At 40.6% G+C, this 19800-nt stretch overlaps 1 protein-coding gene across 1 annotated transcript in view; it reads left to right on the top strand.

Annotated features, from left to right (window-relative positions):
- dlgap3 (discs, large (Drosophila) homolog-associated protein 3) overlaps positions 1 to 19800 on the top strand; it is a 155539-nt gene that overhangs the window by 66708 nt on the left and 69031 nt on the right. The window contains exon 2 of the mRNA XM_084919111.1: positions 8481 to 8555. The gene's annotated coding sequence lies outside the window, so the exon portion shown is untranslated. The remainder of the gene's footprint in view (positions 1 to 8480; positions 8556 to 19800) is intronic.

Raw genomic sequence — 19800 nt, 5'->3', positions numbered from 1 at the left:
TCAGTCAAAGTGACTTCTGAGAGGCGAAAAAGGGCCGCAAGCAAATGAAATCAGTAAAAGCGCCATCATCGAACAAATTTCATCTTTTTAGCCTCGACTCTTGCTTATTGGTGTGAAAACGAGAGCAGTTTAACTTGCAATCGGACAGCGATCAGTAAAATCAATGATTTTAAGCCCCTGAGACTGTTTGAGTGTATAAAGCAAATAATTGAACTGTAAATGGTTAAAGCAGCTGACGCGCGGGTTTCAGCTGTGAGCCAAAAGTCACAAATTTGTCAGTAATTTCTCATCGCAGGATGCAATTTAATCCTGCTTTGTCAGATGTCTGTGGAGCTGCATGCACAGTGACCTGTGGAGTTGATGCCTTGATGTACTGGAAATAACAGGTTGATGGGGTGGCTAATTCAATCTTTACTCACTGGTGACGTTTAGGCATTACAAACTACGTGTTTAGGTTTATGAAAACTGTGTAGTTTTCATAAACTAAAACTCACCTTTCACAACAGTAACCCCGCTCGTTGACATATGTCAAGTTGGGAGGGCTAGATCCCCGTCTCTATTGCCATAACCTTTAAGGTAAAGGGCACACACACCAAAGTACACCTTCTCCGTAATAGAGTCACGGCAGCTGCTCTGGGAAACCGTGCTACTCGACACCCCGGAGACGAGAACTGAATTTGTTGAAGGCTCAGTCGATGAATGCAGTTAGGATTTCCTTTAAAGCTGAAGAGAAAACTGAAGAGAGAGTTCATATTTGTGCACTGTAAAGAGCTGCAATGCCTGCTTTATGAACTTGACTCAGTCACCTCTTGTTTTGTGTCATCATACTTTTCATTCATTTTCATTTCTAGCTCATTTTTATTTCCTTGCGTTAGTTTTTTTTTTTTTTTTTTGCCTGTCATCAGTCATCATTTTTATTCTTCCTGTTTTTCCTGTTTCAGGTCATTTCCTCATGTATGATCTTGTGTTAGCCTGTCCTCTTTGGATTTTCAATTTGTTTAGCCTTTCAGTCTGGCCCTTGCTCATTCTGTCTCCCTCACTGACTCCCTTGAAGCGTTTGACCTAAAAATTATTTATTTATTTTTATTTTTATTTTTATTTTTATTTTTATTTTTATTTTTATTTTTATTTTTATTTTTATTTTTTGGGGGGAGGGGGGGGGGTCAACTATCTTTAAAAACCCTGTGACTGTACCTGTGCAAATACCGAGTTTTTCTCTCAGCACGATGCAGTGACGCCCTCTTGCTGTAACCTGTGTATCATATTACCAGTACTCTGTCTGAGGCTAATGGACATGCTATGCTATGTCTTCAGACTTTTTGTCTCGAGGCAAGTAAATAAATTGACACATGCACAATGGAGCAAAACGGCATCATGCATCATTCATTTCTGTAATCAGCACGCTGTCAGTATATTTGTCTAATGATCCATAACGCATTAGCAAGCTTGGAATTGGGTCTCGGGTGAAGGGACAATGACAAAAAACAAAAAAAAGCATTTACGAATCACACGTGTTTGTGCACATTTTAAAAGAGTTGCAGCAATCAAACGTACACAAACTCTTTTCCCGGTCTGACTGACAATAATGAATGTGATTCGGATTGTTTGGGTGCTCTGGGGCATCATTGCCACCGATATACTCTCTAGCAGCGTTGAAATGAATTAATCATAACTTTAGCCATTCCCCAAACTGCTCACTTATGACTGGCAACAACAACAACAACAAAACGGAGGCAATATGGGGCCACTGTACTCAAACTCAAATCTGTTTTCTGGTTGTTTTATTTATTTATTTATTTCAAAGATAGTTGTCTCGGTTTCCTCTGCTGTTACTCGTCTTCCTCTCCTCATGTCCTGTGAGAAACGAACAGTTTTACAGCGATAAATGAAGCGGCCAAGCTTTGGCGAGGAAAGAGGGAGAGAGGAGAGAGAGGTTTAAGATGTGCAAGTGGAAGGTAGTGAGAGGCTAAGAGGAAAGAATAGGAGAGGGTGAAAGATTGATTAAGGAAGTGTGAAGGAAGAAGAAACACTCACTGTATCCACCTGCTGCCAAGGAATCGCCTAATGAGAACTGAGGGATCCTTAAGAGCGAAGGGAGAGAGAAGGAGGCACAGAGAGAGAGAGAGAGCGGTACAAAGGGTATGAAAAATGGTGAGCTGTCAGGTGAGTACTGGAGGGAGAACCGAGCTTTAAGCGTTTTGCCCTGACCACAGAGAATAGGTTTGTGTGAGTGCACCCATAAAGATACAAGACTGTGAAGCATTGCACAGCTGCATCTGCAGCTGCACCACAAGCATATTCAAAAATATTTGCAGTCCATGCGATCCTTAACAGACATACAAAGATGTAACAGTGGTGCACGGTTCACTTGGTTGAAACCCTCTAGAGCAAGAAAAACAGACTTTTACCCCATCTTTTACTTCTGCTTCAGCATTTCATTTCCCACGTCTCCTTGCCCTCACCCCTCCTTTTACATTGTTTTCGGCCTTCCCTCGCCATTCTTTTCTCTTCTGCTCACCGACCTCTGATTCATACATACTTTCTTAAAAGCATCACTGATGCCTCTCTCTAATGTGCAGCATGTCCCCGGGCGTGCCTTGAGCTGGCACATTCATTTGATTTGTGTATAGTCAGAATATAGTCTCAAATCCATTAAGACAAGAGATGAGGGTACTTTTTAGGATCCAGGTGTTAGTGCGTGCGCCTGCATATTAGAGGAAAATGCAGAAAGATTGCAGTCATGTTGATAAAGTAAGTTATTACACACAAACTGTGTGAAGGCTTTTTTATATATAGAAACATTTGAGCTGCTCGGATTTTTACAGTATCCACCAGCTCTGTATAGAGTTCACTTTTTATTCCAATATGTGCCTTTCTAGTGTCACAGTCACCTAAGAAATACGTTGTAACACTAACAGGGGCTTAACACATTCTCAGATGTTCCATGAACCCTCTGAGGTCAAAGTCATTATCAGCCATGACCTTAACCTTATCCTAATACATTCTAACTCACATCATTTGAAAACTATTCACATTTTCTGAAAATATAATTTTCCTTTCTCCGAACATTAAGTTCATCACCAGTGACTCCTTAGACATCACTTATCAGTAATCACTCCCAATATGATTCAGACTCAATTCAGATTTTGGTCAATGCTAAGCAGGTACTCAGATTATAAAGGGGACTTATGTCTGTAATGTCATTGTACTAGACTTATGTGTATTTTGAAGTGCTTCCATAAAGGGAAGAATGACCTTTTGGGTTAAATGGGACAGAAAAAATAAATCACCTAGCCACAGTGTGTAAGACTGAATGGTTTTCTGTCTCTCTGTCCAGGGTGTACTTTGGCTCTCGCTAGTATAGGCTCCAGCACTGTAACCCTAAAATGAATAAGTGGTTAAGAGGATGGATGGATGAATGGATGAATGGATAATAGTCATAGAAGGTGATGAAAATAGGTAGTACTTGCAGCTTGTGTGCATAATAACCCTTTTGTGGATGATACATTTTCTGCACCCATGAGTATGCAAGTATCCAGTCCATGTGAGGGGAACTTCATTGTTACTGGATGATCACAGGGCATGTGTGTGACATCCTGTTTGTTCAAACTTGGTGGATTTGTCCTTGAGACACACGCCAAATGTGTACTTTAAGTGGACTCAGAAATAGTATAAACTATTCTTATTTCTTGTATTTTCTACTGCACTGTGTCTAGCTCTCGGTCATCTCACTCACAGCCTGATAGAACAACTTTTAAACTGTGCATTAATGTATACCTGATTTCTGTTTGTGCAATCTCCATTTTGTGGTTATCACAAAACTTCACGGCGCTGTGGGATAAAGATGATGAATGGCATATACCATATGTAGAAAATGGATAGAACTGTTCAACTTTTTTCCTTCTTTTAAGCCAACAGAAATCCTCTATAGGGTATGTTTTCAGCGCTGAAGCCAGTGTTCTGTTAATAGGATCTAATTGGAAATGGCTGGTGTTAAGGAAGTTGCTTGGGTTGTCTGAACTTAATCCTGTGGAAATCCCTAAGAAGTTATTAAAAATCTATGTGCAGTGTCCTAAATGTAGGACACTGATTCGCAAATGGAACTAAGCTTCTAGACTCTTTGGGTTTAGCAGTTGCCCCAAAGTTGAAAATACAGTAATGCAATGGTTTCGACAAAGGCTCCTATGTTAGGGGAAAAAATAGCTTAAATATTTTATAACAGCATATTTTGTGTTCATCAGAGCCATCAAGCAGCTGTGACATTGCAAAAAGAGGGAAGTTTTTCCCTAATGTCATAATATTAGCTTTGCCCATATTACTCTTTAGAAGGTGAAGATGCTGATTTCATTCTATAGTGAGACATGGGCCACGAGCCTCGGTCCTTAAACATCATATCAAATATGAAGCCACCGGCTGTGTATTGAAGACCTGTTTTCTTAGCTGAAACATTAAACTCACCTGGTTTGCCAACCATTCAATTGAGCCAGTGTGAATTTTTTTTTATCTAGCAGGTAGCACTACTCTAATATCTTATTTCAGTCACAAAATCTTGGGCTAGAAATTAGACAAATGAAGAACAAATGGTGAAAACAGTATAAAAATAGTTATATACCACTCTCATTACTGCAAGAAAGGGAAACTTGTCCAGCTTAGTGTCCTTAACCACGTGTGGTGGTTAATTCACTCAGCTTACAAAACACTGTTAAGCTTAAACAAATGGAAAGCCTTATATCACCTATATAATGCTTTTACGCTCTTTACCTGCACCGTCTATAGAAGGTGGTTTATTAGAGCCATTAAAGCAAAGCAGGGCTGCTGTAGATTGTTCTGCAGCAGCCGCTGTCTCTGCAGTCTCTCGTTGCAGTGGCCAGACCAGACCTGTCCTCTGCTGACCCACTATGAACTGGCCGTGCTGCTCAGCCCTATGGGAAATCCTTGGTGCATGTCTGGCCCTAATTAATGCCCCTGCTGCAGTCTCTTATTAGACGGAGAGATGGAAAGAGCGAGTGAGAGGGAGAAAGAGAAGGAGAGACAGAGAGGGAGACAATTAAGTATTGATTATATTTGCATAAATAGCTCCAGTTGTTTAAAGCCCGGTATGACCCCACGTGTTAGCACAGCACTCTCTGGGCATGCATTGGGAGCAAAAATAAAGAGACGTAGAGTGAGGGTAAAAAAGAGTTGACCGGAGTCGAGAGAATGCATGGATCTCCTGCAATGCGACACAGCCAAGGCGCTTTAATCGAGTCATCCCAAAGGCTATGCCACTACGTGTTAACTTCGCAATTTGAACCAATTATTGCCCCATTAGCGAGTCCACTGTATTAGGCTAGCAGAAGATAATAATGTTTTTCTGTTGAGTTGGTCATCAATATAATAGCTCGGATAAAACACCTGAGGAGGTGCGCTAGTCACTTTAGTTGTACTCTCTATATCAGCGGTGGCACCTAATAAATGTGGCCTTTGTAATTGAGGGGAAACAGAGTGGAGTGCATGGAGAAAAGAAGAGAAAATAATTGCTGTTCTTCTCGCCCACGTTGCCCTTCTTCCTCCCTGCTGCTCGCATCATGCACCCCCCACTCGCGACCCTCAGCGAGGTCACTCCTGGTGACTAATTATTTAGGTGGAAGGACTACAAAAAGTTGTTGTGCAAGTACAAGTGCAGAGTCTGAGAGTGCAAACAGTGCAAGTGTGGATGCGGGTGAGTATATTATATGCCTCTTAAAAGCGTGTATGAGGATGTTGACATCTATTATTAAATAAGCTGAAGCCCACTGTGCAGTTTTAGGGGTTATGTTGAGAACAGTTGTTACCAAAGAGAGCATGCTCCAAATGGCTCGTCCAGTTTATGCAGACAGATAAAAGGAAATTGCAAAGTTCACATTAATGTTAGGATTTTTATGTGTTTAGCTTTTTTTTTTGTAACTCATGACAATAATAAGTTTTTTGTTTGGTTGTTTTTTTTTTGTTGTTATTTGAATTTTCAATCAATCACTGTAATTTCATGCAACTATCCAGATGTTTTAAAACATTAACTGGAAAGTGTAATAAATCAGAATATATCTGAGAAAGTAACAACTCAACGTCTTATAAGCATAGTAGTGGCAGATGTTATTTAGCTCCCAACATGTCTGTAGCCATTTTGGCATATGGTTCAATGTGAAATAAAGGAGAAGGTGTAACCTTTGGGTTCCTACAAACACTGAGCTTAATGTCCAGGAATAATCCAGAATGGGCATGATATGATTGTGTGTATGTATTAGGCAGCAAAATCAGTAGCTAAGTACGGTGATCAGCTACAACCATGATGCCACCTGTCTAAATGCATTGCGTGGTTTGTCTTGTTCTGTGAGGCAGCAGCCATTGGGGAGTGCCATGTGTACTGAAAATGAAGCCTTTGGTTGTATATCCACATATATCCCAAGACATTAGTGCTCCTAGCAGAGTGCCGCGTTGTAATGAAATAATCAATGTTATTCACATCACCATCCACTGCCTATAAAGTTGAGGGCCCTGTTGAGTCAGTTACTCAGAACCAGATGCTCGTTTCTGTCGTATCTCCAATCTGTTACATACTTTTATCATTGTTTTTAAAAACACTGAAATATCTTTATATGCTGTTATGTTAATAAAGATCATGTCAGCAGGCTTGTCTCTTGCTGTGTCTAATTTTAATTTGCTGTTTGTGCACTTGTGGGACACTATTATAACCTAGTACTATAAATAATTACTGCAGTTTGCGCATCACTGAGTATTAGATACAAGCATGATCCGACAAAAAACAATTTCTAGTGTAGAATTCATTTCAAAGCAAATGAATGAATTTGCATTGAATATGTCTGGCAATGTTTTCCTTTGCTGTGAGAGAGCTGACTTGAAGTTTCTCATTTGCGCTCTCCAGTGTATTTATGAATCGAGCAGATTGTGTTACTGGAAAACGAGAACACAAAGCAGTGTGTGTGTGTGTGTGTGTGTTTCTTTCAGCACTGCTAGGAGTTTTACCTGCTACATGTGCCGCGTGCCATGGACGTGCTTGCGCGCGAGAGAGGATATCAGTCTGCGTGTTTGTGCATGAGTTTAACTTCATATTTTGCATATGACAGTGCCAGCAGGGCTGATCAGTGTCCATGCTGAGGGCTTTGTCACAGCTGACCTATATTAGATGAAAGCAGCTGGATCAGTGGCCTACAGGGACAGCAAAAGAGTTGTGTTCTAATTATCTCTGCAGCTAGCTAGCGACACATCACACCCGCGCACACACCCATGTACAAACACACACACACACTTTTTGCGACAAAATCAATGGAGGCTCGTGAGAGCATCTGCCATGCTCTGCTTGACGAGTGACAGCAGCACATCCTCCATGTAGGATTGGCAAAAATACACCGCCTCCTGTCACACAATGCATGTTAAAACCATTTTGTGATGACTTGGGTCTCTGAATGCAACACTGCATGACACTGCCATTCCACTGAGTAAAATATCATTACCAGGTGATCACAGCGAAAATGATTTCATACTGTTGCTGTGTCCTTTAGGGATTGTTAAAACACATCCAGTGCCTTGTTGATGATTTCTCTTATGGATTTAACTGTGTAAATGTTGTGTGTATATTAGCTGCTGTTGCCATGGAGCACCAAAGTAACACATGCCGAGGGTGTGCATTAGCTATAATGAGGCACAGAATAACAGGAAGGGGGGAAAAAAGTCCCAGAGAGGTATTGCTAACAGCTAGCAGTACTCACTGTACTCATGCTAATGCTAATGGATGGGTAATAAAGCATGCACAACCCTGTGGCATCCTGTAATACCACCACAGTTAGCTTGCTAGCATTTTATGTCACACAGACAAAGCATCCTATTTTCCTGTTGGCGTGTTATCACACACACAGCTACACACACATGTTCTCCCATCAGGTGACACAGTGTTACTTTGTGTAAGCCTCATGTTTCTTTTCTGAAGTTCAATGATTTCACAGTTTCTGCTGCTTTTAGGAGGTAATTGGATGCAGCACACACTCAATTAAGCTGTTAGCCTCTGAGTCATCCCCTCCTCATTCTTTCTCTCGTTATTGTCTGTATCTCTTTTCCATCCCTTTATTTCCATGGCTAATTTCACTCTCTCTGCTGTTATCTCGTTCTCCTCTTGTCATATCCTCCTATCATCCAACCATTCGTGGCTCCGGGGCCTGGCATTCCTAACAGGGGAGCTGAAGTGTTAGTTAGGCAGTCAGGGGAGGCTTCTTGTTTTGGGACCGGCAGGCACATCTTCCACCACATTGCAGGCACCGCCAGGGACTCATTTACAGGTCGGAGCTTATGGGGAGGGGGTGCTTTTCCCATAACGGGGAGAAGGATGTACTGTAGAGAAATGGAACTAAATGCTTCCATCCACATGTGATAAGTCTGGCGCAAATCTGCACGTGAGATTTTTATTTGAGCTTCCCTGATGTTGTCTTTGTCTCTCCCCCTGTCTGCAGAGTGACTGGGACCGAGTTATTTTTCCATCCTTTTCTGCCTATACGCATGGAGCACCATTTCCTGATGAGACTGTGGTAAGTAGAAGGCACAATCACACATGAATGTAACTCCTGCAGCTACACGTCACCTGTACCCACATACGAATTCCACTTCTGTCTTCTGCGTCCTTGAAATCCATCCCTCTGGGATTAACCCACGTCAGTGAAACAGCTCAGAGAAAGTGGGATTCTGAAGCATGCCGCTCACTCTCCTGCATGGCCTGCTTTGTGTTTGATCTCACATTTGAAGCAATATTGACTAAGTCGCGTCTCTGAAGATGTTTGCTGTTGTCGACCGTCATGGCTGAACACTACATACAACAGTTTAAGCTGTCACTACCCTGCGTGGGTTGGTTGAGAAACATCGACATGACAAAGTTGCCATACTGTTGGCCTTGCATTTTGGAAAGAGGCTAATGGCGAGAGGAAAATAGAAACAGTAGATGGAAAGATGTCAAGACAAGTACAGACTGGCACAGTAGTAAAGTAAAAAATAGCTGGCATGACTGACCGATCGTGCTGGCCCGAGGATGTACTACTATTCTTAGCTTCAGTCTCCTCCTTTTTCTCCATCTCCCCTCACTTTCTCCTCCCTCCTTTCTCTTGATTCGCTCTTGTGACGTCAGCACTCTACAGGATATCTGGTGTCTGGAGGTACCCTGGATCTATCTACTCTTTCTCTGTAATTGGCTAAAACCATTCAACGGACTTCCATCTATCTACCTCCCAAACATTTGTCATTTTATTTATTTATCCTCTCTGTTCGCTTGTTTAGCCTTCGTCACCTCAGCTAATACAGTTCCACTCCTCTCTTTTTGTCCATTGTTCGATTTACCATGTTAATGAAATGCTGAAGCTTTCACCTAATTACAGCTACAGAGAGGGCCACTTAGAGGCTAAGTGCCCTGTGTTTGTGCATTTTATCTGATGTAATACAAGGCCAGGATGTGATGGGATGTTCTATATAAGTAAAATTACAGATGCATCACATTGTTGCTGTCAGAACCGGAAACTCTCTGCAACATGCCTAAAATGGCCTATTTCTGTCGCCAAATAGCGTTATCATTCCTGTCATTGTCATCAGGGTAAATATATATTCTGACAGATTTTGTGTGCTCTGCATGAAATAACACACATTAGAAAATAATACACAGGTTGGACACCAAAAGTAGTCTTCTCTGCTATATCTAAGAATACAGATAGACTTCTATGGTCACTGAATGATCATTGTCATGGCATAGCCTCTTACCATAGGGTCTATTCAGGTAATCCAGGAAGTCCTAAGATGGTTAGTCAATCAATCATAATCAAGAACACCCATTATAATGATGACTCTTTTAATTCTTAGTCTCTGCACAGGCGTTTTTACTTACGTGGTTTAGATTTTAGGAAAGTTGACTCTACCTAAAAATTGATTTAGTCACCTTGACGTCCCCCTTTGGTTTGCTTTCAAATTTTAAAGTGCATTTGATGTCTTGGTTTTCAAAACAACAATGATGGATCTTCTTATTAAGATCCCAAGGACTTTGATTGATACACTAGTGACTTGTCAAATATATCCACACCTCAGATCATACCCTGTTTATCATCTATCTAGGTGTTTACTTTGTCAGTTACAGTGGGTTCATCATGTAGATTATGTGTGCGCCTGAATTAGTCAACACTTGCATTTTTTTAAGAAGGCTTGGGGTCCATGGAGTGGAAATGCTTTATTACTATACTGTATTGCTACATGGTTTGGCAACCTTTCTGTTAAGCTCAGATCCCAAGTTCAAAATTAAAAGGGCTGGAAAGATAGTTGACGTGCTCCTATCATTTTCCCATCCAGAGTCAGTGATACAGCAGGGTCTGAAAGTTACTGAGGACAAAAATCTCATCTTTAATAAGTATCAGTTGACGCCGTCAGGAAAAAGCTTTAGGGCACCAAACTGTAAGTTAAATAGGTATAAATTTTATATTGCCAATATCGGCTAATTATTCAATTGTAATTAGGGTAAAAATGTAAATAAGTGTTTGTATGTGTGTTTTATGTTTCCCTCTGTTGTCCAGTTTAAATTTCTCAGAAGTGACCCAATAAAGGCTAATCTAATCTAATCTAATCTAATCTAATCTATTTCAGTCTAAAAGAGACCAAATAAAGGAACTTTAGGAGTCACCCCCCTGCTGGTCGTTCAAAGGAATGCAGGTTTGCAGCCCTCGGCACTGACTACACTTTTCAGTATGAGAGGATCCTTCCACCTTATAAATTCTGTTCCTTTCTGTGGCTTTACTAACACATCCATAACTGTCCTTGGAGTTTTCTTTCAACTTCTGTTGGATTCTCATTCAGGTGCCAACTGACAAAGTGGGGCTGGAATACATTAATAAAGCACAGCATCTGTGCTTTTCCTGCTGGTATAAGTCAAAATATCTACTGCAGAAAAAAGTCAAATTCACACAGTCAAAGTTAAATCGGAGACCATAAAGTACATTTAATAACACCAATTCCATGAATAGATAAGAGCACATTCGCAAAGTAGCATTTGAACGCACTGACAGAGTTTGTGGCCATGTGTAAAATGAATTTTGTGGTGTGAATGAAAAACTTTTTCAAAGTTCTCTTTTTGGCCCAAGGCACTTTTTAGTGGCTGCCTGATGGGAGTAGCTGTATGGAGTGGTGAAGGAGGTCTACCCTTAGTAATAGAAGCTGTGAGGGTCTGAGAGTTGGGTTTAAGTGGTGCTGGTGATTTTGGTTGCATGCTTGATTATTCCTGTGAGCTTTTTCTTGATTTTCACTGTGAAGAAGTTGCAGCAGGATGCTGTTTCTTGTGCTGTACCCTAGGGACTAGGCTGGTATTCAAGAACAGCTGGAAAAGCTGTTCCACCCCTACAGTTTATATAAAAGATGGATGTAGCCACTGTGATGTCAGCGATTAGTTAGTGAAGTCCCATTATGAGTCCTCGACCTGAGTGTTTTTGGCTTCCACATGTTGGTTTTGGGAAATGGAGAGTGACGAGTAAAGGCTGGACTTGGCTTTGGCAGAAATAAAAAATGCATGCTCATTGGCTACTAACTTGGGGTTGACAATTCATTAACCTTCAGTAGTGGTCAGAAATGGGAGGTTTGGGCATTCCTCTGTGTCAGCTGATGCAAACTCAAAACGTCTTGCATCTTTACTTCTTGTCTTTTAAATTTATGTGCATTTCAGCAGCAGTAATTCTATCAGAGTCACGTCGGGCTTTCCTCCCTTAGTAATATGTTTTTGTAATTTGAATGCTATAACTAAGGACTTCCTCTTGACTTTTCACATTAAAAGTCTTGCTGCCTTCCATTTATGGGCATATTTAATGGGCGAAAGTGTTGAGTTTTGCTGGTTATGCCTTGACATCAATTAGAATACAGCTTGTGACTACGTGTTTCACTGACAAGTCCACATGAAGCTTTTAACTGATGACTTGTGAGGAGTATTTTGCAGAGATGAGTCACTTTCCTCCATTTTTCTCCCTCACTCACGTCTCACTTCTGAATGGTTATAGGTGTGTGTGGCTACACAGGCTTTACTGCGTGCGTGCGTGTGCGTGTGCCTGTGCGGCTCGTGGATCTGTGCCCAGTCTTCCCGCTGTGAGCATATGGTTTCTGGGAGAGTAACTTCAAACAGCAGCTTTTTGTAGCACTGAAGGACAGCATCTCATTAGGACGTGTGCAGTTTGGTGTGTGTAGCTGCAGACAGAAGCGAGCCTGCATTAGAGCAGGTTATCAATTTAGGTTTTTGATTATCTGCAGTGGAGCTTATCGGAAGGAGATAAGAGAATTAGGGCAAAAATCATTTTCCCTGAGCACTCCTTCATCCCAACGTTGTTCCCAGCAACAACATGCGAGAATAAAATCGTCCCATTTTATGTTCTAATTTCTATATTTCTCTCACAGATGCATTTTTTCCTTTTTTGTTCAGATAGGACTCTTTCTGCAGTTTTTGGATTATAAAAGTTTTTTATTATCGCTCTTCTTTATCCAACGTGCACAAGAAAGGGACGTTCATCAAAGGCAAAATTTTCTGTTTAATGTTATTCAAGGAAAATAAAATATACAGAACAAAAATAGAGTCTAGTGCAGAGCAATACTGCAAATCTTGGTATCGATCTGATGCCAGGTAAATATTGCAGATACCCATACCAGAGTTTTTAACCTATAAAGGCAGTTTATGTACGAGAGAGCAGCGTGTTATGATTTATGAGCCAAATCATCATTAATTTGCAAATCTTGAACACATTTTAATAACTGCTAAATCACACCCTTCAGCTTTTCTTTTATTTTGAAACTGGGTGTTTTTGGAGACTGTAATGTAAATGTGCCTGTCTCTAAACATGCTGGGTCAGCTTCTCTTATTTAAATGTACTAAAGACTATAAATAAAATAGACACATTTCATTTCCAAAACAATTATTAATCTAACACAGGTCAGTGGGATACATATTAAACTTTAAGAATAAAAATAAAGCATCGATCGAAAGAATACCAATTCCAGCTTTGGTTTTGATATTATTGATATTTGGATCCAGGTCGAGATAAAAGACAACCAGAACCAGTGGCTGTATTCAGTCCAGAAATCAATGAAAATTATAAACTGAACTATTATTTTCCATGTCTCGATCTATCCATCTTTTTTGCCTCCTGGTCTCATTCCCACCCTCATCACTCTCTTTATCTCCCGCCGGATAATTTATGGATATCTTTCATCAATGCTAAAAGCAGCGCTCATCTGTTCTGAACTACTGAAGACCTGTATCATAAGATGAAAGAAAAAAACGGAGAGACTAGAGTTAAGGGCTTGCAGCCTATGTAATGCGTTTGTCTGCGTGCAAGTGTGTCACAGAAGAAGAAAAAGAGCGATGGAGTCGAGAGACGAGAGGCAAAGGGAGGCAGAGACTGTCTCAGCCGTCACATGATTTAATCAAAGCCATCCATCACATCAGGATAATTAGACAGCAGCATGGATCGCACGGCCAGAGCCCATCAGTTAGAACGCACGTACACACAAACGCATTCACACCCATCTGTACTTCTATCCAGAAAACAAGAGAGGAGGGACCCGGCACAGTCAGCACTGGATCCATTCAGGACTGTCACAGCAAAAACATGTTGGCACAAAATTTAGACATAATAACTCAGCGACAGACAATGGGGAACGGTTTGAGCGAGTCATCCTAAGTTGGTGTCCGTCAGTGGGGCTTTTAGTTCTTGATGGCTAATTAATTGCGCAGAATAAATGCTGGCAGTCAGAGAACTCAGCATAAAGCCAGATAATGACCAGAGTTCACGGCCTGACTGCAGAAAATGTCAACAAAAAAAGTCAGAAAGTGTCATTTATGCCTTAAGACCTGTCTTGCAATAAGAGGAAAAAAACTGAACAAAACTCTTACTCCTAATCTAGCTTTCCATTGTGTTTTAGATTTTATGATAAAATCTGTACACAAAAAAGGTTTAAAGCCGTACTAGTGGGAATTATATGATAACGTGTAATGCAAAAGGACTTGTATTAACTTGTTTTAACAAACCCTCACATATTAATCTCCTGAATCTGTTTCGGACCTATTGCCCTTAACATTATATGCCGTAGTCAAGCCTCTGCACTTTAATCACATAATTTCGAGCAGCAGTGGGTAGCTGTTTTCACTAAATGGGTCTAAAAAATGTATCTACATTATCAAATATCAGGCAGACTAAACACAGAGGAGCCTTTGGCCTCTTAGAGATGGTGTTTTTTTTTGTGTGGGTTTTTTTTTTTTCAGATGGCAGTGAAGACTAAAAGGAAAATACAAACTGGGCCCCAAACAATGCTGAATTGCCCACATCAGCTTCATAAATCACATGGCCTCTAGCCAAAAAAATGCCCCGTGGCTTAAATAATTTCCTCTTTGCTGTGCTTTGAAATTTCCTTTTGTTAGTGACTTTTGGTTCGGTTTGATCCATGAAATACATTTCCTGAGCCTTGAAAATAGCCTTTGTGTTGCAAGGCAACATCTGCTGCTTAAATAGTGCGGGCCTCAAGGGTGTTTAAATTGTACCAAGTATAAGTATTGTAGTTGAGAGAGAAAGATTAGTGCTGCTGTTGTTAACTATAACAGCTATTATTATCACTTCAAAAGACTTTTCTTTCATCCTCCAAACATTGCAGTTGAGCTTAAGGTGGATTTGGACTTTGGACTTTTTATTCAAACTCAAAAGAACAAAGCAGAACATGTTTGTCGTAGTATGGTCACACCAAAAAAAAAAAAACATACTTCAAAACTCTCTAGCTAAGCCTCAGCGGTCTTTACTTCCTGTTAAATGCTGCCACATTGATTTTGAACTGTGGACTTACCAAATGTGAATGTACACCTTACAGCCAGTTCACCTTTTTCATGTGACTTAACATCAGTATGGGAAAGGCAAAATGAGGCCTCACACAGTTATTTTTAGCAGTTTTGTTAAGCTAAAGGTCAGACAGTAGTCATATCGGATGGACTTGCGACTTGCGACTATCCAATCAGGTTTTCGCAACTGCTAGCAAAAGGTAGAGGAAAGCACTGCTTGAAAATAAACTCAAATAAAAAAATGGATCACCATTAAATGTGCTTATTAGTGCTTACCATTGCTCTGGTGATGAATCCTTAATCTCCTCATGGCAGCGTTACTGACCCAGTCAAATCAAAACGCTTTCATTCTGGATTTTTGATACAGTTCATCACCATGTGGAGCTCTGGCAGAAACATTAAGGCTTTCTGTATGTCTACTGCAAAATCCTAGAACTTGCAGTAGAAATGTATTAAGGGAAGCAGAGTGATCCTAGCTTCTAGGTTGGCAAGCCTTGGTGTACTCTATAATTTGCCACTGTTAATTTTGAAGCTTGATGTGCCTTCAGTGTAACGCCCCCCAAAAAAACCTAAAATAAATGAAATCCTGATGGGTTGTTAGTCCTGTGATGGACTGGCAACCTGTACAGAGTGTACCCAGCCTTTCAACCTATGACAGCTGGGATAGGCTCCAGCTCCATCATGATCCTAATTGGATAAGCAGAAGAAAATGGATGGATGGATCTTGATGGCCAATTAAATCTGTTGTTTGATACAATCAGTGGAAATTTCCATGAAGTTTTGAGTGTCTGTGTAACATCTATACATTTATCTATATGGTAATCTGTAGATACAGTCAATGCTATTGGAATCAACTTTCTAGTAATGCCCAAATGTGCATCAGACCAACAGATAAGACTTGGTGCTAATATGATTTCCCACTCACGTCCTTTGTTGCTGATGTGTTGCACCTTCACATCGCCTTTATTAAGCCTTGCTTCCTCCCTGTTTTCTGTCATGCCCTGATATTAAAATAATGAATAAGCGTTCCAATGAAAACTGTTGGAAGCGCTTTCTGTCTTTACGCAGATTGTTTAATGATGCTCTTACTAAAGTGCTTTTTTTACGTTTGTTAATTGTTGATTTTAATAAATCAAACATAAAGGAGCACCGATGCCTTAATCCTCCTGTCGAAAGAAAAAAAAAAATGATTTTGCCAATTACATGCAAGTCATGTGATAGGTATTGCAACTAGAGATTAGCACTAATCCCTTCAAGATGTATTTTTATTGTCTTAGCTCATTATCAACCAACAATGTGGCTTTAACGCTCTGAGTGATCCTGTTTTAATGGTAATTTTAGGTTTGCATTGATTTGTTGTGGGGGAGTGCAGTGGATTTATGGGCTCTCACAGGAATTTAAAAACAATATAGACTAATTAATGTGTGCTTACTCTAATAAATGCATGCCAGCGCCTGTAGACTTATCCTGCATGATGGCAGTAGGCTCTGCTCTTGCTGCATGCACCGAGAGGTCGTGCCCTTTTTCTTTTTTCTCTCACATATTCTCATTGATCTCGCGACCAAGTTGCAAGAGTGCAGCACTCGGATTAGAGTTTTTCCTCTTGTTCTTTCTACCTCACCCCCCACCAAGCTGCGACAACCCTCATTTTCTCTCTCCCTTTTCTCTTCTCGAGCAAAAAGGCTGCGAAAAAATAAAAAGTATCACATCTTCATTTGCCATTATCACCCTATCTCTTCTTTGGATGCAGCCTTTCACGCTGCATTTCATTTTCGCTTGTGACCGAGTTGTTGGTGCAGGTAATAAGATGGTTTGAGCAGAAAAATGATTATAATTGTCACAGAAACCAGCTCGTAACAACAAATAGATGCAAGGGGAACAATTGGGGGGTTCTAGCTTTTTCACACAGCTTGTCGCATCTGTGTGTCCTCACATGCGCCTTGTGCAAGAGGGACATGAAGACAGGTCCAGCTTGTAGACGCTCACAGTGACCTGTCCTGTGAGTCACTGGTGAAGCAGCATACGCTTGCAATACACAGAGACACATGCAGAGCGTGAACGCTTCGTTGTGTGAGCATCAAGAGACTAAAGTGGGTGTTTTTATTTATCTATCTAAAAGAAGCTGAAGTCTGTTTCATTTCTGATTTCTTTTTTTTTTTTTTATCCTCACACGCATAAAACTCACTTGATCACCGGTTTACTCGAGTAAAAGAGTGGGTGGATTCTTGGATATCATTGGCATCGCAGCAGTGAGCAAGTGACTGGATCAACTTATGAGCAATACACACCTCGGCTTTTGAGGGCTTTCTTTAAGCTGAACATAACACTGTTTAATTTGGGTGTAACTCCTTGTCGCAACCTAGGTTTTAATATTTTCGTGTTTGCCACCACCACAAATGAAAGGCGGAGATGTGATATTGCAGCTGCACAGAAGAAACGTCCCAGAAGTTGCCAGGCAGGAAAAAATAAAGCTGAACAGCAAACTTATCATCTCTTTATCTCTTTTTACCGACTCAAATAAGGAGCTAACACGACTCTAAAATAGCTCTCACAAATCCAGACTCTGACGAATGTCTGTCTCCTTGGACCATGTTTGCGTTTGAAATTTGAAACCTATGTTAAAATAACATACGTGCTCTATATCTGAAACAATACAGAGAGTGTGAATGATTGGCCGAGGTTAAAAATGGCACATTGCAGTTATGGTTACCATGGTGAGAGCAGCTTATAGCAGACAAAACCTGTCAAGAGAATGCAGAGAGAGCCCTGTGGTCATAGCCTTGAACATGTCCAATGTACACTGTGCACGTAATCAGCGTGGCCGGAGTGCACGCAGAAAACTGACATAGACGGAACACACTGAGTTTGACACACACACACATACACACTGAATGGTGGGTTTCAGCATTGTGCAGCATGTTGTATGTCACATTAACCCTCTCAAGGCAGGCGTCGCCGATTTGCAACAGTTAAAAACTAACAACCTGATTACCCCACATACATGTTTTATGAGTTTTATTTACTCAGAAGTACCACTGCAGGACTTGGTTGTGCATTAGCAACAAAAAGTTTAATTTGAGCCTGAGAGGGTTAAACAGTTATGCAAATTTCAAAAGACAAGACCTGCGTTCAGGGATACTGTGTTAGCCAAAATGAAGTATCATACAGCCAGTCAGGTCCAGCCCACTGGATGGCTTTGAGTAGTGTGAAAATTGCTGAGAAGAGGAGCATGATTTTTGGACTTTTCACTGAAGTGTAAAGAATGGATCACATCATGAGAGTGGTTATCTGAGCTGTTAATTTCAAGCAAAGGGGACCGTATCCATGTGCGTTTATGATTTCTTTGTTTGCAGTCTCACTGAATATTGGAAAACTAAGACATATTGCTTAAATTGCACTTAATTTTTCTTGACATCGAATAAGCTGGTCATTATATAAGAATGTACTTTCAGTATGTGTTGTTTTACTTGTCTGGCCAACATGAGGTAATAATTCGATGTATAAAGCCCATTAACTATGCTGTAAACTATGAAAACAACAACCCACAGTCATGAAAAACTAAGTACACCACCGCACTCAGTATCTTATAGAACCACATTTAGCAACAATAACTTCACTTTCTGTCTGACTGTATCAGTCTCTTATATTGTTTGGCAGGAATTTTGCACCAGTCTTCGGTACAATGTTGTTTTAGTTCACTGAGGTTTCTGGGCATTCGTTCATACACGGCTCCTGTACAATTCAATTTAGTTCAATTTTTCAATTCAGCTTTATTTATATAGCACTAAATCACAGAAAGAGTTGATTCAAGGCACTCATTTCAATGAGGTTGTGAAATATTTTGTAGTTTTGCTGTCATGCTTGGGATCATTGTCCTGTTGCATGACCCAATTCTGGCCGAGATTCAGCTGTCCAACAGCTTCACATTTGACTCTAGATTCACAGTTGTCTTTAATGTTTTCCACTTGTGAATAATCTTTCTCACTGCAGAGATAACACTTATCTGGGATAACACTTCCCAGATTGATGGGCAGCAACTATTGCTTCTCTGATAATATTGCTGATGTTTTTCCTACGTAGCAATTAGTTAACACACACATGTTTACATGATCAAACGTACCTGCTCAGGTTCAAATTGAGCATCAGAATTAAGAGGAAAGGTGATTTTAAAGACTTTGAATGTGAAATGGTTTTTGGTTGCTAATGTGCTGGTTGGAATATTTCAAAAAATGCTGATCTGGTGGGATTTTTCCTCATAACCATCGCTAGGTTTTACAGAAAATAGTCCAAAAAAGAGAAAATTAACAGGGAGCAGCAGTTCTCTGGTTGAAAATGCCTTGTTGATGCCAGAGGTCAGAGTTGATAGAAAGTAAATAACCAGTCAATACAACCAAGGTATGCAGATGGGCTTTTCTGAACCCACAACACATCCAACTGCAAAGCTGATGGGCCACTCCTGTCAGTTAACAACAAGAATCTGAAACCACAGTTCACAAAGGTTCCCCGAAATTGGACAATAGAAGATTGAAGAAACGTTGCCTTGTCTGATGAGTCTCGATTTCTTCTGCAGCATTCGGACGGTAGGGTCAGACTTTGCCATTAAAAAAATTAAAGCATGGATCCATCCTGCCTTATATCTACAGTTGAGCTTGTTGTTGGTGTAATGGTGTGAGGGACATTTTATTACCACAACCTACCTAAGGGCTGTTTGCCAACTGTGTATTTAGAAAAAGATTGTTTCTGTCTTCTGATGCCTTCTTCCAGCAGGATAAAAACGCCACTGTGAGTTCACTGTATTCGAATGACTTCCAGTGTCACCAGATCTCAACCTAATGGAGCACCTTTGTGATGTAATGGAACAGGAGTGTAGCATCATGAATGTTGCGCTGACAAATCTGCAGGAAATGCATGATGCTGTCATGTCAGTATGGACCAAACTCTTTGAAGAA

This window comes from Perissodus microlepis, chromosome 22 (genome assembly GCF_051167445.1).
Source record: "Perissodus microlepis isolate ML-2025 ecotype Zambia chromosome 22, ASM5116744v1, whole genome shotgun sequence".
NCBI classification, from domain to species: Eukaryota; Metazoa; Chordata; class Actinopteri; order Cichliformes; family Cichlidae; genus Perissodus; species Perissodus microlepis.
Note: the sequence above shows the minus strand (reverse complement) of the source record. Positions and strands in the feature narration are given on the sequence as shown.